Source organism: Dreissena polymorpha, chromosome 8 (assembly GCF_020536995.1).
Source record: "Dreissena polymorpha isolate Duluth1 chromosome 8, UMN_Dpol_1.0, whole genome shotgun sequence".
Lineage (NCBI taxonomy): Eukaryota > Metazoa > Mollusca > Bivalvia > Myida > Dreissenidae > Dreissena > Dreissena polymorpha.
Window position 1 is genome coordinate 12,790,575 of NC_068362.1, and position 10,251 is coordinate 12,800,825.

General features: G+C 31.0%; 2 protein-coding genes across 5 annotated transcripts in view; one reads left to right on the top strand and one right to left on the bottom strand.

Moving 5' to 3' along the window:
• Nucleotides 1–10,251, top strand: part of LOC127841945 (uncharacterized) — a 472,965-nt gene that overhangs the window by 217,821 nt on the left and 244,893 nt on the right. For 2 of the 4 annotated variants that reach the window (XM_052371105.1, XM_052371106.1), the window contains exon 2: nt 636–674. The gene's annotated coding sequence lies outside the window, so the exon portion shown is untranslated. Of the gene's footprint in view, nt 1–27; nt 74–635; nt 675–10,251 lie in introns of those variants that run through there. The other 2 variants (XM_052371103.1, XM_052371100.1) reach the window with 2 other exon arrangements.
• Nucleotides 1–10,251, bottom strand: part of LOC127841954 (uncharacterized) — a 265,443-nt gene that overhangs the window by 136,074 nt on the left and 119,118 nt on the right. The gene's annotated exons all lie outside the window — the stretch shown is intronic.

The following is a 10,251-nucleotide window of genomic DNA, read 5'->3' on the forward strand; positions in this document are numbered from 1 at the left end:
ATAATTCCGCTCTATTTTCGATTTCACATTTTGGTTAATGCAAATGGAAAAGATACAGCAATGTGATCTGAAGGTACGTTTCATGTTTTCCACTTGCCTTGATTTAGCGATATCAAAAGTATGTGCACATTTTAGAAAAAAAGGTCGATATAAATTGTAATAACAAGAAATAAAACTTAATAGCCCTAATTACAGGCAATATAATAGGCGCAAATTATGATATTTGATTGAACAACACAATTTTTTATATGACCGAAATATCTTAGAGGTTATGATGGGAACCGAATAATAATAATAATAATAATAATAATAATAATAATAATAATAATAATAATAATAATAATAATAATAATAATAATTATTATTATTATTATTATTATTATTATTATTATTATTATTATTATTATTTTTATTATCATCATCATCATCATCATTATTAGTTGTATTTGTTTAAATATTAGTTATATTATAAATATTAAAATTAGTACTAGGTTTACATAATAATTCAAGTTTTAAATATTTAAAGTTAGGTCATCACTTAAACTGCAAAACATGTCCAATATTGCTATCCGTAACAAATACACGTAAACGGAAATCCCAGTTAAATCCGCTCTATTTTCGATTTAACATTTTAGTAAATGCAAATGGAAAAGATACAACAATGTGATCTGAAGGTACGTTTTATGTTTACTACTTGCCTTGCTGTAGCGATATCAATAGTATGTGCACATTTTAGAAAAAAGTCGATATAAATTGTAATAACTAGAAATAAAACTGAATTGCCCTAATTGCAGGTAATATCAATGGCGTAAATTATTATATTTGATTGAAAAACACAATTTTGTTGATGGTGAGATTATCACATTCAATTTTATATCAGATTTATTAAAACAAGTTAAGTACTTTATTTTATATTTGAATATATATAATCGGAATGTCGGACGTTTGAGAATTTACATAAATTAAACCTAACAGTTAGGATTCATTATGACTATACATGTTAAGCAGAAATCCCAATACAACCCATGCCAATTTTCATTCGCTGTCTTTTATTTGCGATGCGAATTTTAAAAATAACGTTGTCTGAATCGTGCATTGTTTTTTCAAATAACTGGATATTTAGATAATTTCATAGACATCGGTATTTCTACCGACACCGAACACAGAATAATAACGCATAAAGGAAAACCCAATATTTTGAATATTTTGGCGTGGACAATATAAATCGAAACTATACTGAAATATGTTGGATTGAATAGAGTTGGCACATTTATAACTCCAGTGATAATCACAGTATCACTTCGACTTACCATAACGGATAATACCGGAAACGTGTGTGCGTGTCCAGCTAATACGCGAAACGGCACCGGATCATGTCAGAAAATATTGACTCTTTTTAGGTATGTTTTTTCTTTATTTTCACAATCCTCTACTATTAGTTTGCAATTTTTTCCAAAAAAATATTCCACGGAACAACTTAGACATTCACAAAGTAAATTGCATACGCGTGGTCAGTCACAAAAACGTCAATTCACAGTGGGAACCTACACTGTCGGACAGTTATTTATAAAACCTCTGGACACGGATGAAACAAAGCAGATAATTAGGCAGCTTCAGTTCTATCTATATGTTTAATTAATTTGAAATAATATTTTAAACAAAGATTTGATTTGAGTTCCTAAAAAGAGTTTCACTACGTGGAAAAGTCAATTAGTTAAGGTAAAGTTTTTCCTTCTTGTATTAGCTTGTTACAAAAACACGTAGACATTTTTAGCTATATCTTTAACTTTTAGCTGTACCTATAATTTAAAAAGACATATTTTAAAGTGTTTGTAAAAATTACGAACGTTAAATATTATTTTATACATTTTGCTACTATGAGCATGTTTCTTTGAAGTACACGTTAACAAGACAAAATACGTATCTCGTTTGGTTTTCTTTTACAAAGTTTATGTAAAGTTTACTATCAAACTACTATAGTATTCGAATAATCTTCAGACAAACGATGTAATATGATATGTGAAAACTTTAGGTGAGTATGCTTCGTTTAAAAGTGTTTATTTAACGGCTTGTTTCTCATTGCATTTAAAGGTGTGTGTTAATTATCCAGTACATGGATATCTCTCTGTTAAAATCATGCAAGCATGACTGAACTAAAAATAAAAAAATGCTGAATAGAATTGTTTATTACAGTGGCAAACACAGTACGTTCTGTTCAGTGTTGAACACTTTGGTCTCCGATATGGTAGTTTCAGATTTGTTACAGACTCAACCAAATTACGTCAGCTTAAATGTCTCTTTTTAGGTTGACAGACCTAAATTTACATCTTTATATCTCATTGTCCTGTAATGTTATGCCGGGAGGGGTGGTTGGCAGATTTTTTTTTATTCGTCACATCTTTTGCGGTAACTTAATGGCACATAGCCCCTTGTGTCTTCATTAGATTTTCTGATATCGGGCCGTTTATGTTTTCGATGCCGCATTACGCGCTTCGATGGTGAAACAAATGCAAAATTTCTGAAAAGAACAAAACATACACAAAACAAAGTGCAACAATAAAGAGATTTCATAAGAAACAAAGCCACATGTAACTAAATCTCGCGGTGTATCTTAATTTAAATATTAGACGGATGATACTCGGGAAATGACATTCTACCGGGCCTTTACTAGCTATTGTGCAATACCTGCAAGTTAAGACCGCTCGACAAACAATGTATAAGTTTCATTATGTTTTTCTTAGTAGGCACTTTTGGGGGGAGATATTAACAAAATAGTGCGAATGCACATAGATACAATGCGAATCGACAGCTCACGTGCACTTGAGCACCGCTTTTTACTGCTGTACTAAACGCCTATCGATGTGAAAATTTTCATGATAAAACATGTTCAAAATCACGCAATAATCGTGAAATTGATTTCGACTATAATCCATTTCCATGTTTCCAGACTTTAACAGGTGCCAGTATTGTATGATTTTGTCTATTAGCCGGTACGTTTTAAATCAATATGAAACCCTCTTAAAACGTAAATTCTCAGGCTTTTGAAGTTTTCTGTTATATCATACGATTTCATTATTACTTTGAATGATTCTAACAACATTGAAAAGTAGTAGAAGTCCTTTTTTAAATCCAGTTCCAAGAAAGCAACTTTCTTAAAACATTTAATGACTATGAGATAGGTGTGGTTCATTTGGTTTCGTTTGTTTTCAAACCATATTTTATTTTCCTGTCAAATTTTGTAGTAAAACATTAGCTACAATACCATAATGTTCTGTGATCAATAGTATTTGGTATACTTACGTTTTTTTGCCATTTCCAAGCGTATAAGCTGGAAACGCACACAGTTTCCAGTGATACCCTTTTTGGTTAGGCACCGTGGTTATTATTAATATGTTTAGCTACGTATGGATTGGACAATACCTGTTCGAGGTTTGAACAGAGACATTCTACAAAATAAGGACTTCACATTTAAGTGTAGGTTCTCCTCCTCCTCCTCCACCTCCTCCTCCTCCTCTTCCTCATCATCATCATCATCATCATCATCATCATCATCATCACAACCATCACCATAACCACCACCATGAACACCACCATCATAATCGTCATCATCATTATCACCATCATCCTGTCTTCTTTATTATTGGTCTAGTTTGTCTTCTTATGTCAAAATAGTAGTAGTTATTGTACCAGTTTTATTAGTAGTGGCATTGAAAGATGAAGTTTATTAGTAGCAATGCTAGAGGTATTGTTTTAGTAGAAGCTGCGGCACAGAAAGGTTGAAGTAGTACTAGTTTTGTGGTAGTAACAGTTGTAATAGTGTTAGTAGTAAAAGTAGTACTAGAAGTAGTAGTCGAAGTAGTTATAGTAGTAGTCGTAGAAGTAGTAGTAGTAATAGAAGTACAAGCAGTAGTGGTAGTAGTCATTATAGATAGCGAGCGTTTTTGTTCACTCGATAATTCACTAGCCAATATAATAAAAGGTCCCGGCTTCTAGCCCAGACTCAAGGCACTTTTTGAAGGGGTTAAATGTGGGCCTTATTATAAAAATAAAATCAGCTAAAGGCATATTTTAAGCATGATGCAGATAATATGTAATTTTATTTATGGATTATATCGGAGATAACTCAGAAATATTTGATTAACTTTGACCAGTCAGCGTTATAAATAAGACCCAAACGCGCACAAAAAAGACAAATATTGGACCACCCCGTCATACGAATGACAACATCTGTTTGGATCATATTAAAATGTATCAAATACGACTTGTTACGAGTAATTAAAATACATATTTTCACGCCTTTTAGTTTGTGTATAAGTTACTGAACATTTTAACGAAACCAGTGTATAATTATGTACATCTTATGTGCAAATAGTAACTATTCCAAACTTGTACTATCTCTGTGCATTGTTTCAAGTTGTTTATCATCTTTGGTTTTTGAATAAATATCGATACCCTCAAACCTAATCTTGATCCCAATTCTCCATGTTGATTCGGTGCGATTGTGCTTAAAAATCATCAACGCACTGTTTTCAGATAATATATCAGCTGAAACCATCATGAATTTAAGGGGCCTTTTAACGTTTTGGTAAAGTTTCGTTTTAGTTATGATATTTGTGAGGAAACCATCATTGACCATGCTCTAAAATAGCCCTTATATGCATCTTTTGACGATTTAAAAACCTGAAAATTATAAAGCGTTGCAACGCGAAACGATTTAATAATTTGATGAGTAATGTTGCTGTCGCTATATTTTGTGAAACTACGAGGATCGCTTATATGAAGTATAAAATACATCATTCATTGCATAATGAAGGATGGCCGAGTGGTTTAATGCGCAGATTTTTTACTCCAGGACTCCAGGGGTCAGTGGTTCGAGTCCTGCTGAGGGTTACCTTTTTTCTTGTTTTTAAATTGTAAACTTGATATTTTATTGGAGCTTTGTAGATCCAATGTTTACTTTTATCAATATAAAGCATTTAATGACAAACTTCAAAAAATACCAAAATCTGTGGAAAGGCCCCTTTAATGTACTTGTAACATAACATCCAAATCAAGTCGAAACAATGTTTGTACCATATATGTTTACAATGTTTTTTTAAACATTGTACATTTTTTATTCATAGCAGACTATACCCTATCACATAGTAGCGATCCAACAAGAGATGTCAGTGCAATAGTTCAGTTATTTTTTTATGCATGTGTGCATGAATGTTGACTGAATGTTATTACTCAGTTGAATGCTGAAATGTTCGCTATCTCGCGTTCAAAGGAAGACACACGATATTTTGTGCGATACACAAAGCGACACACTATATTTTGCGCGATACTCAAAGCGACGCACGAGTTTTTGCGCGATACCCAAAGCGACGAACGATATTTTGCGCGACACACGAAATGACGCGCGATATTTTGCGCGATACACGAAGCGACACGCGATATTTACCACGATATATCGCCTTTTGGGCTACCTACACAAGGGCGATATTTCGTGGTACATTCTCGCGCGTCGCTTCGTGTTTCGCGCAAATATCGCGAGACAACTCGATACGGATGATATAATTGTAAATTAACCTCAACAGTAGCATCGACAGACATATTTACTCAGGGAAATGTCACTGGTATCAACAAATGAGCTTGTTGTTTTATTACATTTTTACATTTGATCGGCCACTAACTACTTTAGCAAGATGAGCCGTAGATATGTCAAAGTTTGTGTGTGTTTATTTGTATCAACTTGCACCTTTGAGGTTGAATGTTATTGATAGGACAACGCTATCAAATATATTATCGTTCTTATAATACAACAATATGACGTACCATGAGGATCTAAAGTCACGAATTCTTCCTTAGGAATATATAAATCTTCCTAAGGAAGAATAAAATCTTCCTAAGGAAGATTGATATTTTCATTAGGAACAACGAAATCTTCCTAGGAAAGATATAAATCTTCCTAAGGAAGATATAAATCTTCCTTAGGAATATTTAATTGTTCCTTATGAAGAATTCGTGACTTTTGACCCTTTTAGCCGGGTCATCTTAATTCTTCCTGTGAATTTCGAATTCTTCCTTAAGAAGATTTAATTGTTCCTACAAATGTTATAGCCAATCAGGGCTATGCTTAAAATAACAACCAATCAAAATACGCGTTACATTTCACGCGGGTTATTCAACATCTGACAGAAAACAACCGCCATCTTGAAACAGCGAAGTAACATGCATTGAGAGAACAAATATGTATAAATAACTATTAATAATAATATTTGTAACTCATTTTATATTTATACTGCAACATTTTGTCTCAATAAATATTGTCTATTTTGAACCAATATGTAAAGTTGTATACGTATATTATTTCACACAAGAATACATACTATGAAAATGTTTGAAGTTCGAAGTCACCTACCGGTACATGGAAATACATGTTTATTGTTATGGCTGTAAATAAGTATAATATGTACTATGCACATTCTGCTTGCACGGATCTTACATCTTTGTTAATCCTTTTCAGATTAATGTTTATAGTCTATTATTTCACACACGAATACATAATGTGAAAATGTTGGAAGTTCTAAGTCACCTACATGGAAATACATGTTTGTTGTTATTGTTGTAAATAAATATAATATGAACTATGCATATTTTGCTTGCACGGCACTAACATCTATGTTAATCCTTTTCAGATTAATGTTTGTAATATTATAATTTCATGTTCCTTTCACTTTTCACGCTATAATTATATTGTTGGCTATAAGTATGCATTCTGCTATTTTATGCCAGAATAAAGATATGTTATGTTATGTTATACAATAAACACCCGATGGCCGAAGAATGGGCCGAGAGAGTAAACAGCAGTAAATAGTAAGGTGTTATATTCGACAGTCGGATTTCAATAGTACTTACAAAAAGACAATAAGGCATATTAATGAAATAAAATAAGAAAATAAGTTCAAGAAGGGCGAAATATTAAGATGATATGCTATTGAACATTAATTTCATATGGTTTATATATAAATGAAGAAAGATCGAAATTTAAACAGTGTTTAATTATCTCTGAATAAAATTGTATACCACTGAAAGAAAAAAAAATCATCCAATACTATAATAGTATCACAATTGTATTTTAGGTTGCGATCAGTCAATCAACCATGGCCTATTTTTCCTGGGAAAGCTTAATATTAAACGGCAACTGTTTCGTGGTAGTGTGTGTTTTATATATTAATCATGTTATTCTCTTTTTTTCGTATTTTTAACATTACTCCCATTTGAAATAGCTTCAAGACTACTATTACGCATTATTTTTTTTTATTTTTTTTTTACGTTTAATATGAAACTGTTAATGTTATAATCAAAATGACACTCTGCACATGCGAGCCGCGTTCAGAGAAAACGGGGCTTAATGCATGTACTTAAAGTGTCATCCCAGTGTCGACACCGTCCGCCTTTGATTTTCTCTAAGAAGGGACTCATTTAAACGAAAAATATCATTCAAGCTGAAAGTGTCGTCCCTGATTAGGATGTACGGACTGCACAGGCTTATCTGGTTGACACTTTACGCACATGCATTAAGCCAAGAAAGAGGCTCACAACATCAACATTTAACTCACCAACAGTGGCGCGAGTAAACTTCCTATCTGGGAACACAGATGGCAATCAGACTATATTAAACAAAATAGAGTCACTCAGAGGAGAAAATAATAATTCATAGAATATACAATTTAATTACAAATTTACATACATTTCACAAGTATGTGTAAATTACGTTAAAAAAAAACGTATGATATAGTGATTTTAAATCATTGCAAAAACAGAGAACGAATTGTATTGGTTAACTCAAAACTTCTTAAATTAAAGACGGTATGGTCTTGTAATAACAAGGTCTCAAAAAGTGACCCTTTTAGGGGTTCCCGTATATTCAGGTGTTGTTTGAACCCCTGTCATGTGCCTCTGCGATAGACCAATACACAGGTCGGAATACACTGATCGACCCCCCGGACCTGTCAGCAAAATAACCGGGACGGTAGAAAGGTGTTTAGTCGTAACAAGTTATATCATAATGCACAAAGATCCTGCATATACTGAGGCTTATGTTATGTTTTAATATTTATGCAAGTGCGCAAGGTGACGTCCCAGATTAGCCGTGCAGTCCGCACAGGCTTGTCAGGGACAACACTGTCTGCATTAACTTGATTTTTGCTAAGAAGAGGCTTCATTTGAACAAACAATACAAAAAAAGCGGAAATTGTCGTCCCTGACGAGCCTGTGCGAACTGCACAGGCTAATATGGGACGAAACTCCACGCAAATGCATTAAGACCAGTTTTCCCAGAACGAGGCTTAATTTAATATAATAAAAAATAACTACGACAAAATAGCTATAAGTATATATAATTTTATGAATTTTATGTCGGAGTTCAATTTATAAACATTCATACTGTCTTGCGATACATTTAAAACGGCGATGGCTATTTGCAAGCAAATTGGTATTCTAATTTTTACATCCGCCGTACTCACAATGCTAAATAATAATAATTATAATTATTGGTAGTAGTAGTAGTAATATTGTAAAAAAAAAATTAAAAAAAAAATAATAATAGTAAAATAATAATAAAATAATAATAAAATAATAATAAAATAATAATAAAGTAATAATAAAATAATAATGAAATAATATTAAATGAAAATAAAAAATAATTAAATAATAATAAAATAATAATTAAAGAATAATTTAATAATAATTAAAAAATTAAATACTTATTAAATAGTAATTAATAATTAAAATTATAATTAAATAATAATTAAATAATATTTGAATAATAATTAAATAATAATGGAATACAAATTAAATAATAATTAAATAATAATAAAATCATAATTAAAATAATTAAATAATAATTAAATACGAATTAAATAATTATAAATAATAATTAAATAATAATTAAATAATAATTAAATAATAATTATATAATAATTAAATAATAATTAAATAATAATTAAATAATAATTAAATGAAAAATAAATTATAATCAAATAATAATTAAATAATAATTAAATTATAATTAAATACTAATTAAAAAATAATTAAATAATAATTTAATTATAATTAAATGATTATTGAACAGCAATAAAAAAATAATAATAATTATGCGTTTCCTACTTTCGGTTTTAAAAGCTTTACCGTTTGAAAAAAAAAAATACTTGCTAACTATTTAATTTTATATTATATAAATTATTTTATCTATGCCAATAAGAAATTAAAAAATAATCGCGTTCGTCGAAATGGACGAATACGTTACCTACTTTCGGTTTTAAAAGCGGTATCGTTTGAAAAACAATAAATTACTTGCTAACTAGGCTATAGATTTACAGTCGAAATTGAAAACAGCGGTCAGTCAAGGGAAATGACCAAAGTGACCGTTGTAGACAGGTGGCCGTTGTTTTAAGATGACTACTTTATAGATCGTTGGTCAGTTGGTAGTATTGCTTGGTCGTTACCCCACCCAGTCGTTTCGTTTCGTAAACATAGCTAATTTAAAAAAGGCTTATTGCCGATAAATTAGTATCACATAAATTATTTATAGTGAATACTACAAATTAATATCTTATAAATTGATTTAAATTCATAATTATTCTCTGGTCCAATAATAAAGTTTGAACCCTATATACCACACATAAAAAACGTTCAATAGCACAAACATAAATTTTACCTCCCCAGTGAATTAATCTACGTCAAAATTGTCTCGATCAAATAACCACATGCGTGGGTATTCAAATATGTTCATTATCTACAATTGATAAACTAGCAATAGGATATTTCAGAATAGTTCGGACAGAGGTTACCAATATTAACTGACATTTTAAATTAAATATCAACATTATATTTTGTCTAATAATTGCCTTGAATAACTCTTTATGTGTCACCCGTAAAATTGCTTTCATTACGTGTTTTGATGTAAAAACATTCATGTTAAATATCAGCATTGTTGGCAATTTTGAAATGTCGTTTACATTGAATACCATGATCTGCAAGAACTAGGCCAGACATATAAGTCGTTTAGTTTATATTAAGTTTGTATTTTGTTTACAATAAGATTGTGCAACAATTGTTATTTACCAGATGAATGTTTATGCAAAATTTAATACCCACACAATGTATGTAAGAAATGCCCTTAAAGTCATTTTGTTTAATTATCAGATGGCATGCTTATTATATGAAAGCAAAGAGAAGCAAGATGCTCGCTAAGTGACCTTTCAG